The sequence below is a fragment of the Spermophilus citellus genome (assembly GCF_964194105.1).
Source record: "Spermophilus citellus genome assembly, chromosome: 5".
NCBI lineage: Eukaryota > Metazoa > Chordata > Mammalia > Rodentia > Sciuridae > Spermophilus > Spermophilus citellus.
Window position 1 is genome coordinate 49189886 of NC_138186.1, and position 24842 is coordinate 49214727.

Here is a 24842-nt window from a genome sequence, read left to right on the forward strand (position 1 = left end):
CATAAATTTTCACCTTATTAAAGATAACAGTATCCTCAACCCCTAAATCTAATCTACTGCTCTCAAATATTATCTCAGACTTCTCCAACAAAGTGTAGTGCAAATGTGATCATCCCAGAAGAGAATAGAAATGGTATCATGCTTACTTTGGAAAAATATATTTCCATTAAGGTTGGAAGTTGTAAGTTCTTTGGAGAAGTTGCATAGAATTCACTATGATATTATATACTGCATATGAGAAGAAACTGCATCCCCAGACCCTTATATTATTCAGAAACTGATTACAATATATGACAATCTAGGAAAGACAAATTAAGGCTCACATTGGTATTATGGTTCACCTTAGGATAAAAGGGATGGCAAAGAAAATAATTCTATATTAAGAATATCCTAAAATGTGGTTAAAGAGAACACTATCAAATCTTTTAAAAAAAACATTTAGTTTTTGGTTGTAGATGGACACAATATCTTTATTTTATTTTTATATGGTGATAAGGATTGAACCCAAGGCTTCATGCATGCCAGGCAAGCACTCTACCTCTGAGCCACAACCCCAGCCCTCAAATATTTTTTAATCCATTCTTTTTAGTTGTACATGACAGTAGAATCTGTTTTGATATAAATGGATCAAATCTTGTTCATATAAATTTGACCAACTATTTACATGTCATAGAAGTTTATGTTTAGAAAGAATAAGCAAAAACCTCTATGAACTAAATTCTGTTTGCTGTATACATTTAGGAATAACAAAATATGTTGTGTTAAATATATATCTCCCACATGTCTTCAAAACAAATTATTATAAGGACAGTTCAAAAAAAACAATGTAACTAATGTCACCAAACCATTAATCCTACCAGTGATCTCTGGACTGAACTTCTTCACTGGAAGCAAGAACAGAAGCAGTGCTCTCAACTGCTGTTTTGTGAAGGTGCCTAAGGAGAGCTCCTGAGGAAAAGGTAGTTAAATTGGTTTCTGGAAGAAAGTGACTATCAGAATGAAAATTCTTCAATTTTTTATCTTTTTCTCAAATTATTCTTGAATTTTCATTTGTTTTTTTTAATTTTAATTAGCAAATAGTAACTTCATACATTTATGGGATATTCTGTGATGTTTTGACATATGCAGACAAGGAATGATTAAAACTATCATAAATATCTCCTCACATACTATCTGGAGTAAGAACATCTGAAATCAATTCTTTGAAATTTTGAATATTAAATACATTATTATTAATTAGTTCTCAGACTGCTCAATAAATCTCAAAAACTTATTCTACCTAATTCAAACTTTGTACTCTTTGACCAATGTTTTCCCTAGATTCCCTAAGTTGATGCTTGAAGCCATATGTTCATTTTTTGTTTATATGTTATAAATGGTTATATGTTATATACAATATATACATATATCATATAAATATATATACATAATATATATGTGATGTATACATATAAGGAAGCATGTATTATATGTATATATGTAATAATGTCATATATAATATATAACCATTTATATGTTATATATTATAAACATATTTGTTTTTATGGTTATATGATACAAATCAACACTCTTAGAGAATAAAATGTGAAATTAGAAGAATGTACTTTTGTTGAACATAGGAAGGCTGATATTGAAGGACAATAAACCTTGAAAAAAAATGAACTCTGTAGATAGGAAATCAGTGAGAGGGAGGAAGAGAAAGAAAGGGGACATACTAGGAATTGAAATGAAGAATATTATGTTAAGTGCCTCTAGGAACCCCACTATCACGTATAACTAGAATGCACCAATTAATAAAAACAAAAAGAAATTAAAATGACATTTTAAAAGTTTGCTCAGTTGGCCACAGTTAGTACAGAATATCTTTTAATTGTTCAGATGCTTTCAGAATATTCTCAGAAGTTTTCAGAAGGCAACCACCACTAAGCTGACAACATTAAAATTACTAGCACTTTCTTACATTAACAAGATTTGCCTAGATAAAATCAACTTGAATTTTACAGAAGGTTCTGCAAGGGTAAGGTTCACACCTCTTTCTATATGACCTATCAAACAAAACAACGCTTACAATATTGTGGAGTAATATTGAGAAACTTAGTACAACTTTCACTAATTATTGCCAACATCCCTATTTTGGTCATATGTTCATTCCATAGTTTACACAGCATCATAAAACAGCAAAATTTGTAGACTAATTCTTTCAATTAGAGATTCTAAAGATGATCTGAGTGCTAAAGTCAGCATCAACAGATCTGACTGGGGGACTGGTCTGACAGAAAAATATAAGAGCAAAGGTGCAAGATAATTTTTCAAAATTACCTAAACCATGACTACATCATTAACTAGAGAAAAAATGCTTTTTGATAATCACAGCAGAAGATAGCATGAGGACTGTCAGAAAATTTAGGCTTCTCTATAAGTATTGCTTCTATAATTTCTGAAGCTATAAAAAAACTACACAAGCATAATAAGAATAATCCTAAGGGCAACTGATTCCTCATGTAGGCAAAAAATAAAAAATAAAAACCAATAAACAAAAAGCATAGCATTGGTTCATTTTCCTCCAGAACAGAAAACAGTAGTCTTTTGTCAAAGTTGCCTTCAGTGTAATTGCTAATACTGAGTGTGATATCATTCGTATTGACCATGGTGTTTTCACCCACAGTTTTATAGCTATGTGACTCCAGAACCTCACAGACTAACTTGTTTTACTCCCATTTGGGCAATGCACTGGTTTGTGTAACTTGATAAGCTTCCAAAGGTGCCTATAGGAAGAAACCATTAAGTGTGTTGTAAAATTCTAGATGGGTTAAAGAATGATCAAGTAGACCATGAAATATTGGAAGAAATTTGTGGCATGCAGAAATCTTTAGCACAACTCTGGAAAATTGCTGCTATAACACCACCTATGAAGTCAAAATATGAAATCTCTTGGGAAAATGAGAAATATATTTGAGTTCACCACAGGTTTGCTAATCAAGGAGTGTTTGAAATATGACTGAACAAATTTTCCTGTGAATGTAGTAAAATTGGAAAAATGCAGGATGACTTTATGGGGCACAAATTGATCATCTTCTCTGTATTGGACCTTCAGATTTGAAATTTATGCCCAGGTAAAAACTCAGAAATATTCTGGAGTTGCAATCTGATGCAATTCCCAAAAAGTTCATGAAAATGTTGCTTAAATGATAAACCTCAACCACCCCATGCCCCTATAATCTTTGTTCAGGGTCACATGGAGCTCCTGTAGAGACCAGGTACAATTGTTATGTCCCTTAGATGCCCTCTAGTTGCCTCTGTATAAGTTCAGTGGAAACTAAGCATCAATTTTCCATATACTCTGATCACTGGGATGAAAAATATCCTTGGCATGTACTCCATTATCCTATCTATGTCTGAGTATTATCTCCAAATTCCAAAATTAGTCAATAAGATTGACAATAGAGTAATAATTAAAGGTTACGTACCTATAGAAGCCCTGTGCAAAAAGGAACATTTCATATAAGTGTCTCCAGAATCTGGTCCCAGCTCCTGAGGCACGTATGAAGTTGAGAGTTACCTTTTAGCATCATTTTCAATTTCCCATCCCAAGATGGAGCTCTGGAGATCATATATTTTGATAGTGTTTGTTATAAATGAGCTGCAACCCAAAAGTAATTCAGTCACAATATGATGATCTTTTCACAACAGTGGAAGTGACAAATATGAAAATAAATAGCCATTAAAATCAATGTAGTTACCATTAGTCATTATAATGCCATCCCCCCAAATGAGCCATGAGTCATCCCAGTGTCATAAAAGTCTGCTATTGAGATATTCTATAGCCAAATGTAATCACTATGTAATGTAAGTTGCATAATCCCACTGGGAGACACCTGTGGGTAAGAGGTCAATTGTTCCTTTAGTAAAAACTGAAGCTGCATCCACCCAGATGCTAGTGTCAGGTATGGAAACAGTTATAAGGGTTTATGAGCACTGAATATACTGCTTAACTCTTCTGAAAATAGCTTCAAGAACTGATAAAACACCAATTCACATATTAAAGAAGCTCAAACTATCCCAAGCAGTATAAATAAAAAGGAAAACACAATCGATATATCCTGATATAGTCATAGAATACCTAAAAAAATAATTATCTTAAAAGCAAACATAGGGAAGAAAATGCACTTATTTTCAAAGAATGAAAGTTAAACTAAGTACTAACTTTTCAGCAGCAATAATGGAAGCCAAAAATAATGCAATGATATTTTCAACAACTCAATAAGAATAACTGTTCACCTGAAATTTTATATCCAGAAACTGTCTCTTTCAGAATGAGGAAAATGTTTTCAGATGAACAAAAATAACAAAAACAACAAAAACAAAACCCAGATCATTTGCCACTAAGGTATTTTTTATTGTTAGTCATTTTTAATAAGTTTTTAATAGTGCATAATAAAAATACACAAATCATATTCCACTAACAGATTTTAATGAAGTTCCATGACCCACCCAGCATCAACAAAGGATCTTGAGTAGGGGTGACTGGATATGGAGAAAAACAGAGACAAAAAACAGTGACATTTTCAAGTGAAATTGGGGCCAAGTGGGACACTGCACTCTGATGAAGGAACAGTGACCCAGAACTAGCTCCACAAGTTTATCACATAAGGTCTCAAAATCAGGAAGTTAAAACTATAGAGGCATTGTAAATTGTTCAAGGCTTGTGAGTTATTGAGAGGCTTCTTTGTGCACTAAAAAGTAACAGAGCTAGAAACATTTGTGCAGCTATCCTACTGTTACAGTGCTGAGAACATCCTGCTATTACCCTGCTGCACCCAAGTCCATTGTACTGGAATGTCTGACAACAGTATCAGAGCTGAGTGTCAAAACTGTTAACATTTTCACCTTTGGCAAGGAATGTTTCCCAGGCTTGTTTTTTGTGGACCTCACAGGATCAGCCAGTGACCAGGGACTCATTTGCTCTCTCAAGGAAAAAGATTCTCAAGTATGTACCTTAGCCATAAGGAAAGTGACCTCAGATAGAAAGTCTGAGATGAGAAATTAAGATAAAGTGATAAATAATCAGGATAAATCTTAAATATATTAACTTATAATACAATAAAAATAATATCCTGTGGAGTTTCAATATGCTATATTATTAAATACACAATAAAATATATAAATTGTGTATATAAAAGGTGCTAAGCTTTCTAAGACTCTTGTGCTATTAAAGAGTTGAGTAGAGAAGCTGATCTTATTTGGCCTAAATATGTCATCTTGCCATTTCTAGTAAAGAAGTCACAAACTTGCAAAAGGAAAAAAAGAAGGAATTGCAAATACTTACATTACTCAGCTATAGAATTTCCTGACTGCATTCTACATCTTTGTGGACCATTCCCTGAATGCCAGATATCATCAGAGAAAAAAAAAAAAAAAAACCCAAGCAACTTTAACCAACCTGAATAGCCGTTGCCACAGAAACTTACAATTTAACCTTCCCTTAGTGTTTCATTTTTAAAATCTTATCCAAGTGTCTCTACCCTCAAAAAAAAGCAGGAATAGTTATGCATCTTACAAGTTTAATATCCTGTTATAATTCATAACTGGATCTTTGGAGGATAAAATAATAGGATGTTGTTAGAAAAACAAAATATTAAAACATTAAAATATTTTGTAGTAGCCACTCAGTAAAAAAAAAAAAAAGCTGAAGTTAAAAACTCATTAACCATTTAAAGCTCTTTTTGGAGAATTAACTTTCCTTTCATGGTTGATTCTACTTCCTCAAATAATATGACTTCTGCAACTATACAGATTTTTTTTCTCTTTATTAGCAAATAGTACTTTATGAATCTCAGCTAAACAGCTTAATCGGATTATTTTAAGAAAGCAGATTTTCCCCCAAATCCTTTTAGTACTAATTAATGTGATTTACAGCATAGAAACGTAAACAGAAAGTTACTTGTTTAATTGTGTGGATCTATGAGTTTCACAGATCAAAGGCAGGGGCCTTGATCCCAGAACTGACTCTGCTAATGCCAGATGAAACATCTTCACTTACTGAGAAGTTGCCCTTAAGCCTGGGAACTCTGACTGTCTCTGAAAGAGAATGTCATCATTCTTTCTCATTCCATTTACCTATACTCCCAAGACATCTCCAAATGTCTTGGGAGTATAGGTAAATCAGGTTTGTGTTTTCGGCACTAGAAATTGAGAGAAACAAGCAAAAAGTCATTGGGCTGCAAACCCAGAGGCTGCTGGAAGTATCTGGCAGGAGAGGCTAAGCTTATCTAATGTAGAACTTGTTGGAGACAAAGTCAAAAAAGTCTAGGAGTGTGAAGCAACATGGGAAAATAAATCTTTTATGTACAGTGAAAGCAAATGGGATAAAATGAAGAAAGCAGCATAAACATCTCTAAGTGTCACAAATTAAAAGTGATTTGCTTTTATTATGAAAATGTCAAACTAAAGATTTAAATTTCTCTTTATACAACACTTCTGCTGGATGGAGGGGCTTTAGGTGCATTGTATGTAATATCTGAAAGGATACTCTCTCCTTCTAATAGCCATGCTTGCTGATTAGAAACCATACATTCCTGATCTGCTTAAATTATTGCAAGGAACCTCAGCAACTTGGTGAGGCCCTCAGTAACTTGGTGAGATCCTGTCTCAAAATAAAAAATAAATAAATAAATAAGGGTTGGGGACGTGGCTTAGTGGTTAAGTGTCCCTGGGTTCAATCTTGGCACCAAAAAAAAAAAAAAAAGTTGCAGTGAACATGTATTGATTTTATGATTGAAGAACTATAGACAGGGGCTGGGGATGTGGCTCAAGTGGTAGCGTGCTTGCCTGGCATGCGGGCCCGGGTTCGATCCTCAGCACCACATACCAACAAAGATGTTGTGTCCGCCGAGAACCAAAAAATAAATATTAAAAATAAAATTCTCTGGGCTGGGGATGTGGCTCAAGCGGTAGCGCACTCGCCTGGAGTGTGCGCGGCCCGGGTTCGATCCTCAGCACCACATACCAACAAAGATGTTGTGTCCGCCGAGAACCAAAAAATAAATATTAAAAATAAAATTCTCTGGGCTGGGGATGTGGCTCAAGCGGTAGCGCGCTCGCCTGGCATGCGTGCGGCCCGGGTTCGATCCTCAGCACCACATACCAACAAAGATGTTGTGTCCGCCAAGAACCAAAAAATAAATATTAAAAAAAAATTCTCTCTCTCTCTCTCTCTCTCCTCTCTCACTCTCTCTTAAAAAAAAAAAAGAACTATAGACATAATGAAACCAAAAATAGTAAACTTACTGTGTAAACTTTACTTTTAGTTCTGAAAACTCTAGGGATCAAACAAAATAGGAAAGTATGATGGATTATTAATTTCCTCTTATCAAGAGAAATATGTTAGTTCTTCAAGAGGTATTTAATTTTTATGACAGTAATTTAAATTCTTCATTGGTCTCAATGAATAATACATAAATGTGGAAGAACAACACATTGTTTTCTAGATATAATAGAAATACTTTAAAATTGCCTCATCTTTTATTATCCCTTGATGAAAGATTAGCATGTGAAATGAAAATATAATTCAGGGGAGACATTTCACAGAATGATTTATTTATCCAAGGCTGAGGTAATGTGATAATTTTCTTTCCTAATGAAATTCATACAATACAGTAAGTTAATTTTGGTATCACATTGCATTTATGTTGGTACACACTTTAAAGTAATACAAAGCCAAACATTCAATATGATATATAAATTTAAAACACAATAATTATTGGGTTTTATATGTTTGAGATTAATTTATTAACAGATGAATTAAATTCCTATTCACAAAATTTATGAACCTTGATAGCATTAAGTATCCAGAAATAAGAAAATTCTTCTTCTAATCTGTTTTCCTACAGGGGAGGTTATGTTTTCTCTATCAAATGATATGTATTTAGTGTTATATTTTATAATTTTAAAAATAAACAACCATAAAATTAAATACAGTAAACTGTTTGGTCTTTTATCCCAGGGAATAAAATCAATTAAATCTTGTTCTAAGTAAAAATAGAGAAACTCAGTAAGAAAAAAAAAGCCTTCCCAAAATGCACATAGTAAAATAAATAAGAGATTATATGACAAAAAAAAATAAATGTACGATTTCACCTATAAATCCCCCCATCTTCATCAATTTGTCACAAAATGGCAAGATTTTCCTTTTTTCCAAAAGATTGAATAATATTCTACTATATGTAAGTACCACAGTTTTCAAAATCCATTCACTTGTTGATGAACACTTCAATTGTTTACAACACTTCTGCTAGAAGTGTTTTCTATAGCTGTTGTGTCATTTAACATTCCTACCAACAGTGTAAAACAGTTTTGATTTCTCCATAACCATGCTAATACTTTTTTAAAATATAACCACACTAGATATAAAATGATATCAAATTATAGACTTGAATATATTTCTCTGCTAATTAATGATGTTGAGCATCTTTTTATATACCTGTTGGTGATTTGTATCATTTTTCTTAGCTCATTGAGGCTGCTATGACAAATACCATCAAATGGATTGCTTACACAACAAAAATTGATTTCTCACAGTTTGCGAGTCTAGGAAGTCAAATTTTAAGGCTCTCACACATTTCATGTCTGGTAAGGGACCACAGTCTTCTCATAGTGGCTTCACACAATAGAAAAGTTGAGTGAGCTCTCAAGGATTCTCAGGGCACTAATACTATGCATGAGGACTCCACCCTCATGACCTAAGCACTTGTTAAAGGTCCCACCTCCTAATACCATCATACTGGGGTAGGATTTAACATGAATTTTGGGAAGGATACAAATATTCAATCTTAATGTCTTCTATCTGTTCAAGTCTGTTGCCTATGTTTAAATCAGGATTTTGTTTGGTTAGTGGTGGTTGTTCTCTTTTGGTTTTGTTTTGTTTGGGTTTTTGTTGTTTTAATTTTTTATTTCTTTTCTGCTCCTAAGTTCTAAGAATTCCTTATATAGTTAGAAAATTGACTCCTTATCACATATATGTTTTGCAAATGTTTTTTACAATTCTGAATGTTTCCATTTTATTTTATTTATAAGTTCTGGAGATCTGCTGTGGGATATAATGCCTAATGCCAAAAAAATGGTATTAGGCACATTAAAATTTGTTCAGACTTGCTTTGTGGCTTAATATATGACCTATCCTGGATGCAATTTATATGTGTTATAAAAATGTTTATTACATAAACATTTTAAATAATTTAGAACTAATAAATGAATACAGTAAAGTTTCAGGACACAAATCAAAACACAAAAATAAATAGCATTTCTATATACTGACAGCATATTATTTGAAAAAGAAATCAAGAAAGCAATCTCATTTAAAGTGGCTACAAAAAAATAAAATAAAGTACTTAGGAATACATTTGACCAAAGAAATGAGAGATCTTAACATGGGAAACCACAAAATATTGATGAGAGACATTGAAAAATACACAAATGGGGCTGGGGTTTTGGCTCAGTGGCAGAGCACTTGACCAGCATGTGCAAGGCCCTGGGTTAGATCCTCAGCACCACATAAAAATAGATAAATAAAATAAAGATATTGTGTCCATCTACAACTAAAATACTATTATAAAAAATACAAAAATAAATGGAAATATATTCCATGTTCATGGATTTCAAGAATCAATATTAAAAGGTCCATACTACTCAAAGTAACCTAGAGACTCAGTGCCATCTGTATCCAATTCCAATTCATTTTTCACAGAAATAGGAAGAAATCCTAAAATTCTTATAGAACTACACACATGTGCACGTACACACACATACAAAAAAAAAAAAACCCTTTCTAGCCATAGCAATCTTAATCAAAAAAGAACAAAGCTAGAAGTATCACACTGACTTCAAACTGCATTACAAAACTATTGTAATTGGAACAGCATACTATTGGCATAAAAACAAACATATCTAAGTAGGGGATAGGAAAGGTAGCAGAATACAACAATTACTAATAGGGCATTATGTAAAATTGTGGATGTGTAACCGACGTGATTCTGCAATCTGCATTTGGGGTAAAATTGGGGGTTCATAACCCACTTCAATCTAATGTATGAAATATGATATGTCAAGAGCTTTGTAATGTTGTGAACAACCAATAAAAAAAATTAAAATTAAAAAAAAAACATATCTAACAAAGAAACAGAATAGAGATCCCAAAAATGAACTCATTCATTCATGACCAGTTGATTTTCAAAAAAGTTGCCAAGGAAAGAGGGACAGTCTTTTCAATAAAGAGTCTTAGGAAAATAGAATAGTTGCATGCAGAAGAATGAAACTAAATCCTTATCTCACCCATATATAAAAATTAATGAAGAATGGATTAAAGACTTAAACATAAAACTTGGAATTTTAAAATACTAAAGGGAAATATAAGGGTACTTGATCCTGCTCCACTCAATGATTTTTTTGGGTTTGATTCAGAAACCTTAGGCAACACAAGCAAAAATAATTAAAGAGATTACATCAAAGTAAAAAGCTTCTATATAGTAAAGGAAAAATTAACAAAGTACAGAGTCAACCTATGGAATAGGAGGAAGTGTTTGCCCTGGGTTCAATCCCCATTATGAAGAAAAAGAAAGAAGAAAGGAAGGGAGGGAGGGAGGGAAGGAGGGGGGGAAAAGTGCTGGAGAGGATGTGGAGATAAGGGAACCCAATGCATACTATTGGTGGGAATATAAACTGATACAGCCCTAATGGAAAACTATATGAAGAGTCTTCAAAAACTAAAAATAGAGCTATAATATGGTCCAACAATCTCATTTCTAGGTATATAATCCTAAGAACTTGAAATCAGATGTTAAAGAGATTTCTGTGCTCCCATATTTATTGCAGCAATATTTATGATAACCATAAATAATTGTAAAATCATCCTAAGTGTCCATCTGTAGATGAATAGATAAAGTAAATGTGATACACACACACACACACACACACACACACACACACACACAATGGAATATTCTTCAGCCTTAGAAGGAACCTCTGTCATTTTAAACAGCACAGATGAACCTGAAGGACATCATTGTAAGTGAAATAAGACAGGCATTTCTAAGTGAAATAAGACAAATACTGCATGTTTTCTTTTATATGTGGAATCTAAAACAACCAAACTTATAGATGCAGAGAGCAGAATAGTAATTATCAGAGGAATGAGTTAAGGTGAATAGGGAGATCTTGGCCAAATGATACAAAATTGCAGATAGCACAGAAGAGGAAATGAGAAGTATTTAAAGTAATGGATATGTTAATTAGCTTGGTCCAGTCACTCCACCTGCATACATCTATCACAACATCACTTTGTACTTCATCATTATATGCAATTATATTTTGTCAAAAATAATGAAATAAAATTAATTTTTTATAAAACATAGGAGAGAATCAGAATAAACCTTCAAATAACTTCTTGGGATATAGTTGAGGTGAGACATGTACCAAAAGCAGAAATGGAGGATGTAGAATGAAAATTGGATGTTTTCTGAGCCTGTGTCTATTCACCAGCTGTGCTGATCCACCCTCTTTTCACTGACTCCCACCCCAGTGCAGAGGTCTCATCTATATTGTTGCCAAATAGAAAAGTAGGATTAGGGGACAGAGCTATTCTCACATTTATCCCTAATCATGCATAAATAAGTAAACATATACATAAATTCTTTATATATATATATATATATGTGTGTGTGTGTGTGTGTGTGTGTGTGTGTGTGTGTGTGTAACTACATAAGTAACTTAAAAATGTACTTTTAAAAAAATATAAGACCTGGATGGGGATGTGGCTCAAGTGGTAGCGCATTTGCCTGGCATGCGTGCGTCCCGGGTTTGATACTCAGCACCACATACAGGGATGTTGTGTCCGACGAAAACTAAATAAAAATAAAAATAAAAATATTAAAAAATATATATATAAGACCTCAAGAGAACTGAGAATATTTTTGTAGATATTTGAAGAGTAAAAATGAGGTGCATATAGAAAAGGCAATGAGGAGGAAACATTTCTGTGATTATAGCAGATGTTAGGGAGCCAAAGCAGAACCTGGGAGAAAGTTGAACATTGTGCTCTGCAACAAACACGTGGTTCATGGGACATAGCATATGTGAGTCATAAATGAACAAGAAGATACAGAGAATCAACTAAAATGGAGCTTTGGGCTAGAATTACTAGTCTTGTCAGAGGTAGAAGCTATGTCTCAGCAGCAGCATTGAATAGAGACACCAAATAATGGGAAAATATTGGGGCTAAGTGACAAATTCCCACAGGATATTCTAGGAAAACTCTAGACAAGAGTCCCTAACTGAGCACATGGCTGATGCCAGCCTCTCCTCACTGGGTGGACTCTAGCGTCTGGGAAATGAGGAAATGAGAGGCGCATCTCCAGAGGATCTGGAACAGGTAATTCTATGAGATATCAGGGTCCAGCTCTGAATGGACAGTGGATATATGAGAAGTGTGGGACAGTATAAATAATCTCCTGAAAACCTAAAGAACCAGTCCAGATCTTCTGCGAGTGATCTTTGAATATGACAATTGGGTGTTATATGAGACATGATTCTGTGAATTAACCCTCTTGGTCACTAGTTAGTTCATCCTTCCATTTTCTAGAAGGAAAAAGTTACCTTTTCTATATAAGAGGAGAAGTTGTTGTTGGAGTCACATAGGAAGTCATGTTAAGCAGTAATTTGGTGAAAATAGAGTTTTGTGAATGGAAGATACTATCCTTCTTTCATATATTTTCTATATCTAAATTCATGTAGTAAGAAAAATATTATTATTATCTATTTTTCATGTCTTCTGCTTCAGTGTATTGACAACACTCACCTTTCAGTGACTTTAACTGAGGATCTAGCCCATGTATGTGTACATACATATGCAGTCTAGTTTGGATAGTCAACTCACAAGAAGCTTATTGAGTCCTGTCTATGTGCAAAGGATTTTTCTAATTCTGGGGATGCAAAGATAAATATGATTTAGGTCTTACTTCCAAAGAAACAAGAAGATAGTACAGTAAATATAGACATAGTATAGTAAATATTGACATTAAATACAGACATAGTATAGTAAATATAGATAGTATACTAAATATGGACATTCTATAGTGAATATAGACATAGAAAAGAATATATAATAATGTGACAGATCTATAATCAAGATATCTATGAAAAATACAAATTGTTTTAATTAACTTTCAAGACAAAACAAAATGGTTAAAATTAATTATACATCTATATTTATAGTAAGAACTATTTATAAAGATATAAATTCCAGGGGAGGTGATATTCAGAATGTGGGGGATGATTTACGTTTCTGGTTGATTAGAGACTAGCTGGAGAGCAGAAACAGGAATGAAAAACCTATAAGAGGTGGAAGGTGAGGAGGTAGTGAATAGTGAGGAATCTGATTGACTGGATCTAAAACTCCTCCTTAAATAATGCTGGGAGATCTGAATGGATGTTCAGAGTTGGAGTACATTAGGAAAAGCACTGAAAATGTGTCCAAGAAGTTGCTCTTTCAGAAAGATTGGAATAGAAGAGAAAAAAAAATATTTTCACAATTCAGTTATGAAGAATTAGACACAGAGGTCAATATGGCGACTACAGAAATGTGTTGGAGTAATGTCATGCTCCTTTGGGCTCTCAAATGTGCTTTAGAAACTGGTATTCCACAAATGAGGGAGGAATGGAGGTCTTTTAGAAGGAATGTAATTTCTTTCCTTTGGGAGGTAGCACCCAAGGGGATCAATTCTTCTATCAGTCTCTATTCTATTTCTTTCCTTTTGGGTGAGATATTTTGGTGAAAAAAAGAGGAAGAGATTTACTGGGAATCCCCATTGCTCCTCAGATGATTTTTTTTTCTATAACCAATGGGTATGGAGAGTGAGACAGCATCACGTATCTCTAGCAGATATATCTGACCAGCCAGGCTTTTGTAAAGATTTGGGGAGAAGTTAGAATAGAACAGAATGAGTAAGTTAATTCCTGATTTAAAAAAATGGCTGGAAATTTCCTTAGCAAAATAAATTAGGAGGCTTGTAGAAAAGAGTATTTGCAGAGTAATAAAAAATGTGGAGTGAGGGGTTGGAGGAGCTGGGCATTTAGAGTGGTAGAGACCAGGTACCTGGGTTTTCACACTTGTGTGGGAAGTCCTGGTTCATTAAAAGGACAAATAAAAAGCTTGCTATCTCCCTCTTATTCCTCTTTCAGTACAGATGGGGACTCTGAAAGAGCTCTGGTATCCCAACTCTGACTGCCATGGGTTTATGCTAAGACAAGTGAAGAGAACATCAAATAACGAATTTCCTTTTGTTTTCTAGTAGACACTGAGTTGTATACTTCCAAATAATTTATTTCATTTAATTCTATTCATAGCCCTTTAGTGGGTGTAGGTATGGTACATTTCAGTCATCTTCTGCATCCCTGGCACACTAAAAAACACTGCTCACTCAGTAGCACTAAGTACTCAATAAATATTGACTATAAGGCTATGTTCAGGAAATGAAATTTTTCATATTTTAACACTATATATTAAAACAACACACAGGTAGAAGACCATATAAAATACAAATGTAAGCTCAACTCTTATAATACCAACATCCATGGAAACACCAGCCAGGTTCAGAACAGCCTACAGCAAGGCAGAAGCCCACACAGTGTCCTCCTATCCATGCTTCTGTCCCTTCCCACCAAGATAACTCAGTGCCTAGACCTTAATAGCAATCACTTTCCTTTTTCCCAGGACACCTTCCCTGTCTAATCTTTACTCTAACCCTGCTTAGTAATGTTACATATGTTGAATCATGCACAGTGTTTCCTTTTATGATTAATTGTTTTCAGTTGAGCCTTCAGGAAAGGATGGGTGTGTCAATCAATCCTGCTGGATCTGTTTGTATATCTCATATCCTATACACAATTAAATCTAGTAGAATTGTGTATCTATGCATAAAAATCAAAACAATAAAACTTCTATAAGACAATATTAGAAAGTATATTCATGATCTTGAAATAGAGAAGGATTTTTTAAAACAGAATCCAAAATTCATTAAAAAATTAATCAGCACAATATAACATATTTAAACAGGTACAGTAAAAATGATTGCACATGCCAGTGAGTGTCATGGAATGTATTACAAAGTTTCTGATGAGGACCAAAAATGAGCCTATCACACAGATGCCAGGAACATCTCACTAGCTGGGCTCTGATATTTTGGGCTAGGAAAAACAGAAATAAAAATGACAAATTACCACACCCTCAGATTCTTTGAAAGTCACAGAAGGGGAAAGAGCAGGCAAATTTGGGAAAGTGCAGCACATACATTGATGAATATTTATTGAAATTGAAGGAGAGGAAGGAGTGAGGACTCAACTGGGTTGGTAGGTCTGGTATACAGTTCCAGTTCCTGTCTTTTTGGTCACTAATATGTTCCTTCTTGTATTTTAAGTCATATTTTATCCCTTTAGAAGAAATTGACATCAACTTAGAATAAGTCGGGCTTCACAAAGTGACAGACATCCATCATCTTCTTTAGGAAGCAAGTATAAAGGAGGGGAGAGACCGTGGCATGATAAGTTATTTCTCTAATCACCACTTTCAAAGTCAATCTTAGTCTTCTCCTGAAGCAATATTTTCAAATTTGAAAATATTCAATTCAGCAAATCTTCACTGATCACATGTGAATGCCAAGCATTATATTAATAGCCTTAAGGACTACAGAAGCATGGGGTCTAACAGATGAAATTCACAGAGCAAATGCTTACCAAACACCAACTGTGTTCTCAAAAGCATGCCAGAGGCAGAGAATACAGCATGAACAGACCTCATAATATCAATACCCACCAGGAAGTAAAGGAATACACACAGGGCACAAACTCTGTACATCAGATATTTTATATTCTTTGTGTACTAATCTCTCAGTTTCTAGAAAAAATAGCTGGTTCATAAAATGGAATGTTAATAGTTGTTGACTTAATAAATAATGCATTAAATAAATATATAGACACTTAAAAATTATAACAATGGTAATATAACTCAGTGGTAGAGTGCTTGCCTAGCATACACCAGAGCCTGGGTTCAATCCTCAGCATTATACATACACACAAATTACAATAAAAATACAAATGGAATCATTTAAAAGTAACAAAATTTAAGAAAAGGAGAGAAAGAATATATTCATGTACCTTGAAGTTTTTAGAGAAAACTTAAAAATGTTGCTCATTTATTTGAGGAAGTAAGACTTGAAGCAGAAAAGAGGAAGACATTATTCAAAGGCAGAGCAGAAGGAAAGGAACCAGCATGAACCACATGAGCAAGAGTAGTTCAGGAGGGATGGTGAGGTGGCTTAGTCTAAGATGCCCAGATTGATGGATGTGAACATACAGACTGCAGAATGGTTTTGGACAGGGAAGACGTGCAGGAGGGCCTGCTGTGTTACAGGCTGAGAATGTGGAAAAGCAATGACTTCTGTAGGAAGGTTGTGAACCAAAATCTGCAAACAAAAAACAGCAAAATCAACTCTTGGCAACACAATGTTGCTATGATTTGAGTATTCCCCAACTGTCCAGGTTGACTGGAGGCTTGCTCTCCAGGGTGGTGGTGTTGAAAGGTGTTTTGGAACCCTCAAGAGGTGGGGTCTAGTGGAAAATCTTTAGGTCATTGGTGACTGGAGGTACTTTTTGTGACCTTTAGCAGTTTTCATGTGACCACTTTGTGAGAAATTGTTATAAAAGGAGCAAGCCTGGCCCACCTACCCCCCCCCTCTCTCTCTCTCTTTCTCTCTCTTTCTGCTTCTTGGCTTGAGACACGGTTTCCCAACATTGCCATCAACCACCTGCTAACTGTTATGAGGACTTGGCCAGAACTGAGGCAGTGTAGGCACCATGCCTTTGATTCTCCAAAAATGTGAGCTAGATAAACCTACTTTTTCCCTTAAGTAGCCTGTGTCAGGCATTTCATTACAATAACGAAAAGCTGACTAGTACTGGTACAGGTGTCACATAGGTATAAGAAGAGCATCAAGAAGGTGGGGGTTATGGTGATTTACTGGTAAGTCTGGTAGTATTGAAAGCCTTGTACCCTTTCAAATTCATGCAAAGTGCCATTATTGGATGAGTTGATTTAATCCTTAATCCTCAGCTTATTTCTCTATCCTAGGCCCAGACTGAAGCAGGTCAATTTTCTGAGCAAAGGCACTTTATGAACATCTCTGTGATTTTTCCATTTCCTTTCTGCAAAGGTGAAGTCATTCAATCATTTCCAGAAAATAACAGTGTTATAATAACCCCAGAATGAAAAATAAATAACCCCAGCATGTCTACATGGTGTAGGGGTGGTTTAAGAGTTATGCAGTGAGAAGAAGAGCTAATATCTGGAGTTTGTAGAAAGGAACAGGATATGGCTATGTGAGTGCCAAAACTCCTCTTCATTTTTAAGCATGATTTGGATGGGTGTGGAGTACTAGAATCAGTTTGTTCCTTTTCAGGCATAGTTGGAAAACCCCTATCCAGAATTAAATGGAAGGCAAATTGTTATGATGCTAGTATATCATTTCTTGTAGAAAATCAAATCTTGGTGGTGAGAAGACTTAAAGAAAAGAGATTGATTGAGGATCATCTCCCACCTGCTGGCTACCAGAAGGAAGTGCAGAGCCAATGCTGAAAAGTAAAATCAATAGTTACAGGTCCTGGTTAGACATTTTCCAATAATCTCATTATTCTTTATAAGAACTCTTCATATAACATCCTATACCATTTTTGGAAGTGATAATAAGAACATGAAAATCATATCCTGAGGTCAAAAAGAAAAACACATGTTTTTTTCTCTTTGGAGAATATAAACTTATTTTTAAATGTATTAATACAACAATTATACAAAGCATTCTTTAAGATGATGACATTACAAGTATGAATGGAATCTGTATATCTCATTTCCTAGCAGTTCAGAGCCAATGTAAACTTACTATACTACAATGCAGCAAGTACTGTAATAAAAGTGTTTAAAAGGCAATGTAAGAGCACAAATTGGTGGGGCAATAAATTTCCAAAGGTTGACAAAATTGTTTAAAGGTTTTACAATCCCATAAGAATATTAAAAATTAAAATTTGAGTTCTCTGTGTATGTGAGAGATGGTATCAATCATCAAAAGGGAAAATGTTTCAGATTGATTAAGGGAACAAAAGGGGCAAAGAAGAGATAATGAAATTATATCACAGGAGCATCAAAGGATAAATGATGCAGCCCAGGAGACGAATCCTGCCTTCTTTAAGGAATGGGAGGAAATGTACAGACTAGAACCACCCACAAAGGCAAATGAGTAAGATGTAAAATCAACCAGGATATCATTTGGGTAATTCCAGTGTAGTCATAAGGCTAGGAAGTGATGATGGAGTGGAGGGTTTGGATTTACTGATCACTAGTATTCTCATAATTGTACCAGAAAATATCTCTTGAGGAAATGGGAAAGACTGATCCTTTTAGATGAAATATGCCTTCTCTCTCTCTTTTTTTTTTTTTTTTCAGGTACAGCACATGCGGGCTCAATCCTCAAATCCAGAATGTGTCTCATTGGTCTCATTTCAGGCTAATTCCTATTTGGGAAGGCATTCTAGCTTTTTGCACTGATGCATTTTGATAAATAAAAGCTTTCTGGAAATCCCCATTTCTTCATCAACATTTCTGTTCAACCAATAAGGGTGGAGAGTGGAGCAGCATCACTTGTCTCCTGCAGATGTATTTGTCACGATGGTCTGATCCCAGGACTTGAGGAGAAAGGGTATAAGGAGCAGGACAGCTGTTGGCAATGAAGTTTTATGGAAAGAAATAAGATATAACAGACAGAGAGCCAAGAAGTCACATTTTGAGGTTGCAAAGCTGAGTGAAGAATAAGGATCCAAGTATTTGATGTTAGCTGGGGGATATTTTTTATGCGTCTGTGGGAAGTCCCTGGTCAGCTTTAAAAGAGAAGGAAATGACTCTGATGCTATAATTCTGGTGCTGGATTCTCCCTGTTAGTGATGCATTAGTACCTGTGATGCACGAGATGGAAACTGAAAAAAATCCATGATTACACCTGCTGATTGTCACAGGACAATTTGAGGGAAAGCCATATTACTATTCACTGATTCTTTTGCTCTGGCAAAGCAGCACCTCCAGGAGCAATTAATTGTGATAATAATAGACTTGCATTTTTATCACCTGCCGGTCTACAGCACCTATGATAGTTATTAGCACTGAATAAATATTTGTCAAATTAATTAATAAGTGTGTAGTACACTAAGAATTAATAACCTTAATAAATCCAAGAGATTTTTAAGATTTAAACCCAGTTCTGCCTAAGTGCTAAGACCAGGAATTTCAAATATTTATTTATCTGAGATCATCAGAGTATCTGAATAAAAGTTTAGTGGGCCTTCATTCTATGAATTCCAAACACTTCAATGCAATATTTCCTCTTCCAATACCCCTCCAAGAAAAAAAAAATCTGATCAGAGTTACACCAGAGTTCAACTAGTGAAACAGTTATATAATGAAATTCAAAGAATCCTATGTTCATGGTCATAAGATCAGAAGTTTGCCCTAATCCATACCTTGGTCAAGTATTTACTTTTTTGATCAACTATTTTTTCATCACCAAAATGGAGGTGTTGAAAACACCTATGTTAATACTTGGCTGTTTCCTGGAACATGATAAATATTAATCAGCATTCATTTTTATTTTACTAAAATGGGCCACATATATATGGGCCACACACACACACACACACACACACACACACACACACACATACACACACATACACACATATATAATATATATACATATACATTAGCTAAACTAATTAATTAGCTAAACTAAACTAAGCTACACTCTATTTTGTGTTTAATAATGAACACACACACACACACACAGTGGAGTTTAACTTAGCCATCATGATGAATCAAATAATGGTATTTGCTGATAAATGCATGGAAATGGAGAACATCAGACTAAGTGAAATAAACCAGAGCCAGAAAGTCAAATTTTTTTTTAATAAGAAATGGGGAGAAAGCATGGGTGGGGGTGGTCCCATGGAAATAAAAAAGAGATTAGTGGAGTAAAGGAAGGAGATTGAGGAAGAGGGAAGGAAGAGAGACAGGAAATGGAACCCTGGAGTGAATCTGACCAAACTTTCCTATTTTATATATGAATAAGCCACAGTGAATTTACCATTGTGTATATCCACAAGCACTAATTAAAAAAAAACTGAATAGAAGAAGTTTCAAGAGAGGAAAAGGCACAGGGGAAGGAGGGAGGAGGAAAGGGAAAGGGGAAGTACTGGGGACTGAATTGGAGAAATTTTAGTTCATGTTTCTATAATTTTGTCAAAATAAACTTTAATAGTATATATAACTATAATGCTCTAATAAAAACACAGAAAGTAGAACAGAATGGTTTGAAAAACTCATTTCACCAAAAATATAAATAAAAACATTTAATTATCCCAGAGAAAACTAATTTCTCAATATGTCTAAACAATATTAACTTTAAAAAAATAGCCCAGTTGTGGATTCTTTTCCAAGTATCTATTGGAAGCAAGGCAAAGCCATTATTTGTTGAAGTTATTCTTGGCATAACTAAGTCACTGGAATTCAGGAGCTTGCCAATACACTGTTAGTGCTCTTAGTCACTTAATATAGAATTATGGAATGGAAACCTTGGTATCCACAGGGGGTCTTGGATTCTACTCTTTGGATAGAAAGTATAATCTGTAGAAATTAGACTATAAATTCTGTAGTTTAGTTTTCATCACTGTGTATTCACTAACTTCCCCCCCCCATGCCCTGATTAATGACCATGTATGTGGCATTATTAGTCAGCCCCCTGATAGCACCATGCAAACACTTCACTGAAAGCCTGGCATGGTGCCTGTGCCCCTAATACAGGTGGAAAACTTTGAAATAATCTAGACGTGCCAGTTCCCAGGTAAGGGCAGAAAAGTAGAAATCCTTGTTTTACATATGAATCAGGAGTTGGGAAAGTGGGTCATTCCTTATGCAGACAGGAACAATTCTACATAGGATTTATTGAAGTTTTCTATAGATCTCTCAAGAATAAAGGAATACCTGTGTAGGGAGGAAAAAGGAGACCAAGTGATCTTCTGTCTTCAACACTGGGAAGAAAACATTAGTAGCCAAGTGATAAAGTTCTATTTCATAACTTACGTCTTGCTCCAGGATAAAATATTCATATACATTCTATGTAACCAGGAATTAGTGATGACTTCTTAGAGAATTTATCATGTGCAACAGTTGTCAATAAACTGCTATCTCTCAGTGAGACTACTGGATATTTGAGTTTTTTGTTATATAAAATCCAAGACCAGAAAAAGTACAGTGAGTCACATTTTTTTAATGAAAACAATCACACAACTTTTTTGTCAGGTCAATGAAGAAAATTGAAAGTCTTCATTATGAGACAATCACTGAGGTCACTTTAATGCATATTTCAGTCTTTTTTTCTAAAATATACATCTCTGGCTTTTACAAAAGTGAACTTATATAAGATTTTTTAAATCTTGCATAGGTTACTTAACACTGTATTTTAAATAATTCCCCCATCCCTATTATGCTTCTATAACTATTCATTTTTAATAAATTGTTAACCCTCCATCTCAGTGGGATACAGCCAACCATTGATCAGAAATATTCAGAAAAATTGTACCTGTCCTGAATATGTATACTTTTCTCCTTCATTATTTTCCCTAAATAGTATAATGTAACATCTGTATATATAGCATTTACACTGAATTATATCTAACCTAAAGATGATTTAAAGTATAGAGGAGAGTATGTGTAGCTGATATGCAAATACTGTGCCATTTTCTAAAAGGGACTTGAGCAGTGGATTTGGCATACACAGAGGGTCTTGGAACCAATTCCCTAAGGACAACTGTATTATTTTTATTTTATAATTTATTGCTATATTGGAGACGTTTTACATCATTTAAACTTGTTATTTTGAATGCTTGAAGATGTCCATGCAATTGTAGCAAATGATACAATGAGATCTTATGTACCCTGTACCCAACATCCCCAAATGACAACACTGCACTGTAAAATCACAACCAGGATATTAACATTGACATGGTCAAGATACAGAACATTACTGCAAGGTTTATGTTGCCCTTTTATAGCCATGGTTACTTCTCTCCCCACACTTGCTCCCACACTTGCCTAAACCTGTGGAAACCACTGTTCTTTATTTCTGTAGTGTTTGCATTCATGAATATCATGTAAGGAAGTAGACTTTTGGCATGAAAGTGTGAGGAGCATCACTGGCCACCTCTGGACGTTATCCTGAAGGCAAACAGCAAATGGTGAAGCCTCTATTCAAGAATATCTATGAAAACTTAAGAAGAAATCAGGCTCTATGGAATTGAAGCCAAGTTTTCTCACTCCCTCTCATCTCAGCAAGACAGACTGTACTCTAGACTGCTGCAGCGTTGAGCACAAGGCTCCCTCTGCCCCCAGCTTCAAGCCATGGAACCTTATTCTTAGGAGGAGCAGGCCTTCACAGTTTCTCATTATGCCCCAGCTACCTACCAGCCCTTTGCTGAGGCTAAGTGCACTGGAGAAGTCGGAGTTCCCCTCTTCTGCCAAACCCCCACTTAAGGAATGAAGGGTCTACCTTGGGTGTGGCATGCTAAGGATTCTGGGGGCCTGCAACCCTTTCCTCAGTTTGTAAGGTGGTGGCTTCTCCCCAGGATAGGCAGGCTGAGTGAACTACAGGCTGGTGGCCACCCTCTCAGCAAATGCTCAACTACTAGAGTCAGGCTGTCACTCAGAGAAACTTACCATTGTCCCAATGCCCAGTGCCAAAACTTTGACTTAGAGATTTTGCTTGGTCAGGAACCACAGGCTCTGAAATAGATAACCTCTGATATATTCCCAAAGGAAGTGACTTAATTTGTAATAGAGCTTGGAGAAATCTGAACCTAATGGCACTCTCAAGAGCGAGAGAGGTTGAGGTGAAAGCCAGCTGGAAGGAGATTCAGGTATCTTATGAGGATACACCCTGGACTTTAGGTTGGCTAGTTATAGGCTAGTCCCTCCTGGACAATTAGTAAACACCTCAGAAAAATTAATTCATAGAAGTCACACTTTTATTGGATTAGTTTATGGAAGAATTTCTGCCCCAGGGCACTGTTGAAAACAATGGCAAATAGTGAAGTTTAACAGCCAGGCATGGTAAGTGAAGAGCAGAAGAGAGTCCTACCAGTACCACCACCATTCCAGGGTCACTGTGGGCATCGCCAAAGCCAGGCCTCCATGAAGAGCAACTCGGAGGTTCAGCAATGTGGGGTGAGAGGAAGAAAATAAATATCAATGAAATAATCCAGCCATCAAAATATACTCAACGGTCATATACATCTAAAAAGAACAAATAATTTTTTTAAAAAAAGAAACAACCCAATAAATCCTTACAAAAATAAACAAGCAAATAACAAGCCGGGAAGGGAGGCCCAGTACCCAGAATGCTATATTTCCTAAAATGTTCAGTTTTTAGCAAAAATGATGAGACATGCAAAGAAACAGGGAAGTATGAGCATTACACCCCAAAACAAGAGCAAACAAAGACTGCCTGTGGTAACAACCAGATGTTAGATTCAATAGAAAAATACTTCAAAGTGTTCATTATAAATATGCTTACAGGCCTTTTTCACCAAGATGGCACCAAAAGCTTAGAAGTAAGCTCCTTCCCCTCCCAAAGCTGAAGCCAAACATAAAGCTTTGAAGGTCAAGAAGGCAGTGTTTAGGGATATCTACAGCCACAAAAAGAAGATCTGCGTATCACCTACCTTCTGCTGACCCAAGACATTGCAGCTCCAGAGGTAGCCCATATATCCTCAGAAGAGCACCCCCAGGAGAAACAAGTTTGACCACTGTGCCATCATCAAGTTCCCCCCGACTGCTGAGTCAGCCATGAAGAAGATTGCAAACACCAGCTCAAACAAGCTGTAAAGAAGCTCTATGACATTGATATAGCCAAGGTTAACATCCTGATCAGGCCTGATGGAGAGAAAAAGGCATACCTTCAACTGTCTCCTGATTATGATGCTTTGGATGTTGCCAACAAAATTGTGATAATCTAATCAGAATTCAACTATCTGATTCTAAATATACCCTTTTTTCCAACATAAAAAAAAATATGTTCACAGACCTAAAAAAGAGAATGATAAAGAAGTAAAGGAAGGTCTGCATCAAAAAGAAAATATCAATAAAGATATGAAAGGTATAAAACAGAGCTAAGTGGAAATTCTGGAGTCGAAAGGGCCAATTGTCAAAATAAAAATTCACTAAGGGGATTCAACAGTAGGTTTGAAGTGGTAGAAAAAGGAAATATTGAACTCAAAAAGAGACCATGCAAGTCAAAAATAGGAAAAAAAGGATAAAGAAAAGTGAATGGAGACTCAGAAAAAATATGAAACACTATCAAATGCACCAATATGTGTAATGCAAATGCATGAAGGAGAGGAGATGGAGAAAGCAAAAACTGATTCAAAAAAAAAAATAACAATGAAAACCTTCTTAAAGTTATTGAAAAAAAAAATATCCTACAAACTGTGAAATTTAGCAACACCAAAATGACATCATTTTCTCTAACTCTAAAGAAAAGGAACTGGAAGCCATGAGGGGCACTCATGCACTGGGTTTATACAAAAAAATAATCAGAAAGTTTTGCCACACTACAGCTTGCTACAGGAGTGACACAAAGACAGCTGTGCACTCATTTTCACAAAAGCATTCACCTGACAACTGTCTTCACTAATAAACTGACATCAAT

General features: G+C 35.2%; 1 pseudogene across 1 annotated transcript; it reads left to right on the forward strand.

Moving 5' to 3' along the window:
• Nucleotides 1–23242: 23242 nt before the first annotated feature.
• Nucleotides 23243–24150, forward strand: LOC308650390 (large ribosomal subunit protein uL23-like; annotated as a pseudogene). Its single transcript has 2 exons — nt 23243–23354; nt 23751–24150. The product of its transcript is annotated as a large ribosomal subunit protein uL23-like (transcript).
• Nucleotides 24151–24842: the final 692 nt, after the last annotated feature.